Below are 10516 nucleotides of genomic sequence, written 5' to 3'. Positions count from 1 at the left end.
GACTTTTACGTCAGAATCAGATTTCAACGTACGAACGTAATTTTAATCGTCGAAAGTTTTCCGCTGCACTAATTCACCCCCCCCTCTTAGTGCTCTTGATCCTAACAATTGGTATTAGAGCGGGGTTAACTCTCAAACGGATTAAAACCCAAGAGAGATGGCATACGCCGGAAACCAAGAGGGCCACTCTATTACACGTCCCCCCATGTTCAATGGGACGGACTACACCTATTGGAAGACCCGAATAAGGATCTTCCTTATTTCAATGGATTTTGAACTTTGGAATCTTGTCGAAAATGGATTTTTGAAGTCTTCTCTGCCAATGATCGATTGAAATGAATTGGAGAAGAAGACTTTCGCTCTTAATGTAAAGGCTATGAATGCCTTATTTTGTGCGCTTGATAAAAATGAGTTCAATCGTGTTTCGATTTGTGAAACTGTGTTTGATTTTTGGTATACACTCGAAGTGACTCACGAAGGCACAAGTAGAGTGAAAGAGGCAAAAATCAATCTTTTGATACATTCTTTTGAACTTTTCCGAATGAAACTGAGTGAGACTATTGGGGACATGTATACCCGTTTCACGGATGTCATTAATGGTCTAAAAGGACTCGGCAAAAGTTTTTTAGATTTTGAGCTCGTAAATAAGATTCTAAGATCCCTTCCTAAGAGTCGGGACCCTAAAGTCACTGCTATTCAAGAGGCTAAAGATTTAAACAACTTTCCTCTTGAAGAACTAATCGGGTCATTAATGACCTATGAAATGACTTGCAAGGCTCATGAAGAGCAAGAAGACATCCTTCCAAAGAACAGGAAGGATATGACACTTAGAACTTTAGATGACCACTTGAGAGAAAACTCAAGTGATGAGAACTGTGACGATGACTTGGCACTTCTAACAAGGAAATTCAAAAAATTCATTAAGAGAAACAAGTTTAAAAGTGATACAAAAAATAAACTTGAACCCAAAAAGGACCAAGTTATTTGTTACGAATGCAAAAAGCTGGGAAACTACAAAAGTGATTGTCCCCAAGCCAAGAAGAGAACATCAAAGAAGAAGGCGCTCAAAGCAATGTGGGATGACTCGATCGCGTCTGAAGAAGAGGAGTCCAACACCGAGCAAGTTGCTCATTACGCCTTAATGGCCATCGGAGAAGAGGTAACAAATTTAATTGATGCAGATTTATCATTTGATGAATTATTAAATGCCTTCCATGACTTATTTGATGAATTTAAAATAATTAATAGAAAATATAAATTACTAAAAAATAAGCATGATAGTCTTGTTAGTAATTTTGATAAATTAAAAACTGAATATCACGATAGTTTAGCTCAATGTTAAAAATGCCATGATCTAGAAACTCTCCAAAAGGAAAACTTGCTACTTAAGGACACCTTGAAGAAATTCGAGGTTGGTAGCAAGTCTTTGAACATGATCCTTGCAAACAAGGGTCACATTCCCAAAAGAAGTGGAATCAGATTTGTGAGAAGTCCTCACCAAAATCCAACCACCTTCATAAAAGGCACTATCTTACATGTTCAACACCAAAGCAAATGCAACTTTTGTTGCAAATATGGATATAAAACGTATCATTGTCCATTCAAGATAATTAGTCCGAACAAACTGATTTGGGGAACCATGATAAACTTCTTTATACACTGTAGATCAGTTTTCGAGGCACCAAAAAGTATATGGATACCTAAAAATTATCCTTTCTTATAGAGACATTCACCATCACAAGCTAAGAGCAAGAGATGGTACCTTGATAGTGGATGCTCAAGGTATATGACCGGAGATCCATCTCAATTCTCTAAGCTCACTAGCATAGACGAAGGCTATGTCACCTTCGGAGACAACAACAAGGGTAAAATCATTGGCAAAAGAACTATAGGTAACAAATCCAACTTCTTTATTGATGATGTTTTGTTAGTTGATGGTTTAAAACATAACCTCTTAAGTATTAGTCAATTATGTGATAAAGGATATATCGTCAAATTCGAATCTAATGCTTGCATCATTGAAAAACTACACCAAAACACATCTATAATTGCATTAAAACAGAATAACGTATACACCATTGACATCAATGATTTTTGCAATGAAATGTGTTTCTCGGTTTTGAATGAGGATGCTTGGCTTTGGCATAGGAGATTAAGTCATGTTAGCATGAAACTAATCACTCAAATATCATCCAAAGAACTTGTATGAGGAATTCCTCATATCAAGTTCATCAAAGATAATGTGTGTGATGTTTGTCAATTAGGAAAACAAACTAAGAGTAGTTTCAAATCTAAGAATCAAATAAGCACCTCTAGGCTCTTACAATTGATCCATATGGATTTGTTCGGACCAATCTCTACATCAAGCCTACGAGGTAGCAAATACGCTTTTGTCATTGTAGATGACTATAGTAGATACACATGGACTTACTTCTTGAAACACAAAAATGAATGCTTTAAATATTTCACCAAGTTTTGTAAACTTGTTCAAAATGAAAAGGGTTTTATGATTTCATCAATTTGAAGTGATCATAGTGGAGAATTTCAAAATCATGATTTCCAAGAATTTTGTGAATCTAATAGATACAACCACAACTTATCCACTCCAAGAAATTCTCAACAAAATGGAGTAGTAGAAAGAAAGAATAGAAATTTACAAGAAATGGCAAGAACCATGTTAAATGAACATAGCCTACCCAAATACTTTTGGGCTGAAGCCGTAAACACTACATGCTATATTTTGAATAGAGTTCTAGTAAGACCCTTACTCACCAAAACTCCCTATGAGTTGTGGAAAAATAAAAAACCCAATGTTTCATATTTTAAAGTTTTTGGGTGTAAGTGTTTTATCTTGAATGAAAAAGATGCCTTAGGAAAATTTGATGCTAAATCCGATGATGGAATTTTTCTTGGTTATTCTTTGGTTTCTAAAGCTTTTTATATCTTCAATAAAAGAACTTTAATTATAGAAGAATCCATTCATATTGTTTTCAATGAGACTTCCGAAATCAAGGAAAATGATTTTGATGATGATGTTAATTTTAATTCTTTGAATTTAAATGAAACCCCTTCTCCAACTAGCAACTTGGATGCATCCACTTTCGAAACACCCTTACCCAAGGATTGGAAGTATGTAGATGCTCATCCTAAGGAGCTAATCCTAGGAGATACATCTAAGGGGGTTCAAACACGTTCTTCTCTTAAAAATTTCTGTGCCAACGCCGCTTTTCTCTCCCAAATTGAACCTAACTGTATTGACGAAGCCATGAAAGATGATTCATGGATTATCGCAATGCAAGATGAGTTAAATCAATTTGAGAGAAATGAGGTGTGGAAGCTTGTTCCTAGGCCAAATGACCATTTAGTTATTGGTACTAAATGGGTCTTTAGAAACAAGTAAGATGAATCTGATATCGTGGTTAGAAACAAGGCTAGATTAGTGGCCAAAGGTTTCAACCAAGAAGAAGGTATCGATTACGAAGAAACCTTCGCTCTTGTGGCTAGATTAGAAGTCATAAGGATGCTCCTTGCCTATGCTAGTAATAATAATTTTAAGTTATTTCAAATGGATGTTAAAAGCGCTTTTCTTAATGGCTTTATTTCTGAAGAAGTTTATGTTGAACAACCTCCCGGATTTGAAAATAAAAGCCTCCCTAATCATGTATTTAAATTAACCAAAGCTCTCTATGGTTTAAAACAAGCCCCAAGGGCTTGGTATGATAGATTAAGTACTTTTCTTATTGAAAATAATTTCACAAAAGGCAAGGTCGATACCACATTGTTTATCAAAAATTTTGAAAATAATTTTCTCATTGTTCAGATTTATGTTGATGATATTATCTTCGGTTCTACAAATGAATCTCTTTGTGAATCTTTTGCTAAATCCATGAGTCTCGAATTTGAAATGAGTTTGATAGGAGAATTAACCTTTTTCTTAGGATTACAAATTAAGCAACTAAGCAATGACATCTTTATTAGTCAAACTAAATATGCCTTCGATTTTCTAAAAAGATTTAATATGAATAGCTCAAAAGCTATTAACACTCCTATGACCACCTCCACTAAGTTAGAAGTTGATGAAAGTGGAGAAAGCTTCGATCAAAAAACTTATAAGGGTTTGATAGGAAGTTTACTTTACCTCACTACAACTAGACCAGATATCATGTTCAGTGTAGGACTTTGTGCTAGGATTCAATCGAACCCTAAGATATCTCATTTTAAAGCGGTTAAAAGAATACTTAGATATCTTAAAGGTACCACAAATCTAGGATTATGGTATCCAAAATCCGATAATTTTGAGTTAATTGCGTATGTTGATACGGATTTTGCTGGGTGTAGATTAGATAGAAAAAGCACATCAGGAACATGTCAATTTTTGGGACATTCCCTTGTTTCCTGGTCATCTAAGAAATAAAACTCGGTTGCACTATCAACAACCGAAGCTGAGTATATTGCAGCTAGTGCATGTTGTGCACAAGTTGTGTGGATGAAAAACATCTTAGAAGATTATAAAGTCCATCTTAAAAACATTCCCATTAATTGTGATAACACAAGTGCAATATGTTTAACAAAGAATCCCATTCAACACTCAAGAACAAAACATATTGATATTAGGCATCACTTTATACGAGATCATGTCACTAATCATGATGTAATCATAGAGTTCATTGATACTAAGCATCAACTAGCTGATATGTTTACAAAACCTCTAAGCGAAGAACAATTTGATTTCATTAGAAGAGAATTAGGAATGATGCATAAACTTGTTAAAATTATTTTTCAGACTTTATTGATTGAATGATCAAATCACTTGATTGCCATTACATGCCTAAAATTACATGTTGAAAATTATGTTTTTTGGATACAAAAATTTCCATAATAATGAGCATGTTTTGTCTTCATGATTTTATTTGAAAATCTATAGTATAGTCTTGTCCTAATGCATTAAAGTGTTAATTTCATTTTTGGATTCTCTTAACTAGTGGTATTTTAACAATCAGATTTTCTCGATACATTATCATTTTCCAAACTTAATAAGCATATGTATATCGAGTTTGATTCTCATCATTGATTTTTGACATATGGAATTAACTAGTAAAAACATCTCTCATACACTTATCATGTGAAAAATATTTTTTGAGAAATGAATTTGATAAAATGATTCCTACTTGTAAATTCCTTTTTGAAATATGGATGATAGTATTTTTACTTGCAAGGATTTGTTTCACATACATATCTTGATCCTTGTAAAAATGGAATATGATTTAATCTCTCATCGATTTTAACTTAATTCAAAGTAAACTCATAAATAGCTGGTATCACAAATAGCCTTCCTCCTTCATGCAAAAAGATAATAACAAATGAAAAGGAAGAAGTATTAAAAACTATCTCCATGTCATGTTTTCCTTGAGATGTTTGCATAATTGGTATCCTATCACTCAGTTGGAAAATGACATGAGCCTAGTTATGGCATGAATAAAACCGCACTTATGCTTAAAAATTGTTTATATTGTTTTCCTTTTTGTTGATGACAAAGGGGGAGAGATATATGAATTGATGCTATGATTATGCCATGCTTGCATTATCGAAAATATATGAATCGATGATAACTATAATTGCCATATTTGCATTATGCCATGTTTGAATCATATTAAGATATCAAGAACTTGCATCGTAATTTTACATGCTGATATCTTATGTTGAACTGCTACAATCGTTCATATTTGAAATGTAAAACTTGAGAATGGATGCCAAGTCTAGACATCATTTTCAGTAAGATATATCATGATAGGAATCATGATGGGAGTAATTGATAAGGTTAAGAGTTCTTAACTTATCAATAAGTCTATTGATTTCAAAGGCCTTGAATTCAAGAATGACTTATCTCAAGTATGGCATATAGATAGGGGGAGTTAAGGTTAACTCTGTTATCAATTGATTGTCATCATAAAAAAGGAGGAGATTGTTGTATCTCGGATTTTGATGATGAAGTCAATTGTCATTTGTTATCTAATCCATATGTTGAGATAAGTGTGCAGGATTAATTATGATGAAAGTAAGACATGCAGTAGGAGTTGAGTCGGAGTCAAAGACTCTGATCACGTAGGGAGTTCGAGAGCTCGACGGAAGTCCGGACGGTCGTCGGAGGTTCTGCGGGAAAAAATCCAAGAAGTCTAGGAGCTTGCCAAAAGAAGCTTGTCGGAACTCGCCAAGTGGATCGTCGCAAGTCCAGGAGTTTGCCGGAAGTCCGTCGGAGCATCGCTGGAGGTACGTCGAATGTTCGCCGGAAGCTCGTCGGAAGAAGCGATTGACGCACCAGAGCAAGCTGTAGTAAATGTCTTAAGAATTATCATAGTTAGCATGTAGATTAAGTTAGGAATGGGAGGTGATCCCATTAACTTAATCTGGGGGCAATTGGGCCCTTGACAAACCCAAATTGGACCGAATGGATCAATATATTCGGACCAGAATTCCTACTAGGCGGTGGAACCGCCAGGGTCGGCGGTGGCACCGCCCAGGAGAGGGTCTCCCAGGAAAGCTGGGCGGTGCAACCGCCCCAGGCAAGCGGTGGCACCACCTGGGCTCAATCTCCGAGCGAGACTGGGCCGTGCAACCGCCCCTGACAGGCGATGGCACCACTAGGGCTCAGTCTTCGAGCGAGACTAGGCAGTGCAACTACCCCTGTCAGGCGGTGGCACTGCCCAGAAGCTCAGTCTCCAAGCTGCCAGGCGGTTGTACCGCCCCAGTCAGGAGGTGGTACCGCCAGGACCCCGGAAATCCGGGAAAAGACATTTTTGAGCTCCAAATTCAAACTAGTTTGGGGCCTATATATACCCCACCCTTTCCTTCATCAAAGGGCACCGAAAATCCAATCTTACTCTGTGATTTTTAGAGCTCAAAAGTGTTGTAAAGGCTAGAAGTTCTCCTCCCTCTTTTAACAAGTTTTTATCTTTCAAGAGAGGAGAGAAAAGTTTGTAAGGGTTGTCTCCTAAGCCCGTCAAAAGGAGTGAAACTGTAAAAGGGTGGTTGGCCTTCGCCTATTGAAGGAAGGCCTCTAGTAGATGTCGGTGACCTCGTTGGTGGAGGAAGCCAAAAGTGGATGTAGGTCAAGATTGACCGAACCACTCTAAATCTCGGTTTTCATTTACTTTGAGCATTTTATCTTTACTGCAAACCTCCTCAATAGCTTACTGCTTTTTGCTCTTTTACGAACTCACTTTCAAGTTATGTTTCCAAAAATGGTTTTACGTCGGAAATCGATTTTATCGTACGAAGGTAATATTTCAGTTTGCACTTACATTATGATTTCTATCTTAACTACAAACTTCCTACCTTACTTTACTTCAAATACATTTCCATAAACTTTCAAAGTTATTATCTGCATGAAACGACTTTTATATCGGAATCGGATTTCAATATACGAACGTAGTTTTAATCGTCGAAAGTTTTCCGCTGCACTAATTCACCGTTTGAGAAAGAGCGTGTCTCAAGTAGAAACCATTTGGGTCTGACAGCATCATGCCTGGTTTCTAGGATATTAGATAGATGTGGGAATATAGGTAAATGATAATTGAGGACAGACAAGTCCAATGGATTGGATTCCCTTATATCGTCTCGGAGCTGCGGCGTAGTAGCCTAGTACGTCCGCAGTCGATGAGTCAAGTGAATTATTTTGGAGATAATAATTCACTGCGCCAGAAAGAGTTCTGACAGGAATGACTCACGGCCAGCTCGATATTGGGCCTAAAGGGTCACAAACATATGGTAGGCATTACGATGAGTAGAGGTTCGGATATTAGATATCCGTCGGAGCCCCTATCTTATTGGATATCGAATAAGCCCCTAAATTATTTGATTCTATGGATGAAATCCAATCAGAGCTCATGAGAGACTATTGGATAGATATCCACTAATCTAATAGGCTTGGGTAGTTGGATGGAGATCCAATACCCAATAGGGGAGGATCCACTAGGGTTAAGTTGATAAGGGACCTCTATAAATAGTAGGGCTTCAATAGTTTATTGGCTAGAGCTTTTGCTTCCTCTCCTATTCTCCTCCCCTCTCCACCTCAGAGCAGGCCTGGAGTTTTGAGGAGCATCGTCATAGCCCTGCTGTATGGATCACTACTAGAGAGGAGGGCGCTTGACATCCTTCACCCTCTCCTAGAGATCTACAAAGATTCACGGATATATGATCTCCCTAGGTAACACAATCTATCTCACACGTGGTTTTCTATTCTACGGATTTTTGTGTACCAATCTTCTCACGACGAGGAACATATCTTTAGGAATTAGGGATTTTATTTTCTGTTCTTCCGTTGCACATTTGATGTCGCCCCCAAGATTTTCCAACAGTGGTATCAGATCTAGGTTGTTCATGCAAAAATTAGTCTTAAACTGCATGTGTTGTGTTTTGGAGAAGCTTTTGATTTCAAAATCGTTGACGCAAAAGTGAGAAAAGGTAGCAATTATTGCTGCCCTTGTAGATAGCAACGCTGCCATCTACGTGTAGGCTCTCAGCCAGCGACTAGCTGGCTACTACAATGGCAACCACTAGCATGCAGGCACTGCACATGCAAGCAAGGGTGCCTGTAATGGCACCCGCAGCCAGGGTCGCAAGCACAACGACCACCTACACGCAAGTATTGTGCCAGCCCGCAAGCGGACACCTATTACCACTGGGCTCGCATGCGAGTCGATAGCAACGATGGCAGCGAGCCCCAACGGGCAGCGTTGGCCCACTGTGTGGTGCTACAACCACGGGCTAAGGCGCCGTAGGGCAACGATGCCTGCGGGTGTTGCGCCCGCAAGCACAGCCGCTTGCGGGTGCTACACCCGCAAGCACAACTGCTTGCGAGGTTGGCAGTACCAGCAGGAGCGCCCGACCACAAGGGCAGCACCATCCGCAAACACAACGCCCGTGGGCAGGGGCGATGCCCCATCCACCGCACAAGCTATTGCCGGCAAGGTGTCGGTGGCCGCAGCAAGCAAGGAGAAGAGAGGAGTTAGGGTTTTCTGGCCAAAAGATAGTTTTGCCCCTAGAATTTTTAGAAATTCCTGTTAGAATCAGGAGCACTAAGAGGGGGGGGCGGTGAATTAGTGTAGCGGAAAACTTTCGACGATTAAAACTGCGTTCGTACGATAAAAGTGATTTCGATAGAAAACCCGATTCGTAAATCACTTTAACTTGTGATCAAGCGAGATGTAGTTAAAACAAATCTATAAAGGCAGTTTACAGTTATGATGGAAATCAGAATGTAAGCGCAAACTGAAATATGATGTTCATACGATAAAACTGATTTACGTCTAAACAATGATTCAAAAAATATTGAACTTTGAAACATGATCGTAAATGCGCAGAAGGCAGTAAGCTATTGAGGAGGTTTGCAGTAAAGATAATATGCTCAAAGTAAATGCAAACCAGAGAGCACCGTAATTTTAGAGTAATTTGGTCAATCTTGACATACATCCACTTCTGGCTTCCTCCACCGACGAGGTCATCGACGTCCACCAGAGGCCTTCCTTCAATAGGCGAAGGCCAACCACTCTTTTACAGTTTCACTCCTTTTGATGGGCTTAGGAGACAACCCTTACAGAATTTTCTCTCCTCTCTTGAAAGATCAGAACTTGGGAGAAAAGAGGGAGAAGAACTTTTGGGGTTTACAACACTTTTGAGCTCTAAAAACCACATAATAAGATTAGGATTTCGGTGCTTTTGGGTTGCACTTTCATTGCTGAAAGGGTGGGGTATTTATAGGCCCCAACCCAGTTTGAATTTGGAGCTCAAAACTATCATCTCCCGTAATTCTAGGGTCTAGCGGTTGCACCGCCTGACTAGGGCAGTTGCACCGCTTGGCAGAGCTCGAAGACTGAGCCTCTGGGTGGTGCCACCTCCTGTCAGGGGCGGTTGCACCACCCAGCCAGAGCTTGGAGACCGAGCTAAGGCGGTTGTACCTCTGTCAGAGGCGGTTGCACCGCCCAACCAGAGCTTGGAGACTGAGCCTTGGGCGGTGCCACCTCTGGCCAAGTAATCTGGGTCCGAATGGGCTGATCCATTCGGCCCAATTTGGTTCTGTCAAGGGCCCAATTGCCCCAAGATTAAGTTAATGGGATTACCTCCCATTTCTAACTTAATCATCGTGCTAACTATGAATTTCTTAAGCCATTTACTGCAACTTGCTCCGGTGCGTCAATCGCTTCTTCCGGCGAGCTTCCGGCGAACATCCGACGAACCTTCGGCGATGCTCCGGCGGACTTCCAGCAAACTCCTGGACTTGCAACAATCCACTTGGCGAGTTCCGACGAGCTTCTTTGACAAGCTCTTGAACTTCTCGGATTTGTTCCCGCAGAACCTCTTACGACAGTTCGGACTTCCGTCAAACTCTCGAACTCCCAACGTGATCATAGTCTTGACTCCGGCGCAACTCCTGCTACATGTCTTTCTTCCATCGTAGTTAATCATGCACATGTAAAATAAAACTTCGATTTAGACAATTAATCCTAAGCAATTAACCAAG

The sequence above is a fragment of the Musa acuminata genome, chromosome BXJ2-2 (genome assembly GCF_036884655.1).
Source record: "Musa acuminata AAA Group cultivar baxijiao chromosome BXJ2-2, Cavendish_Baxijiao_AAA, whole genome shotgun sequence".
NCBI lineage: Eukaryota > Viridiplantae > Streptophyta > Magnoliopsida > Zingiberales > Musaceae > Musa > Musa acuminata.
Note: the sequence above shows the minus strand (reverse complement) of the source record.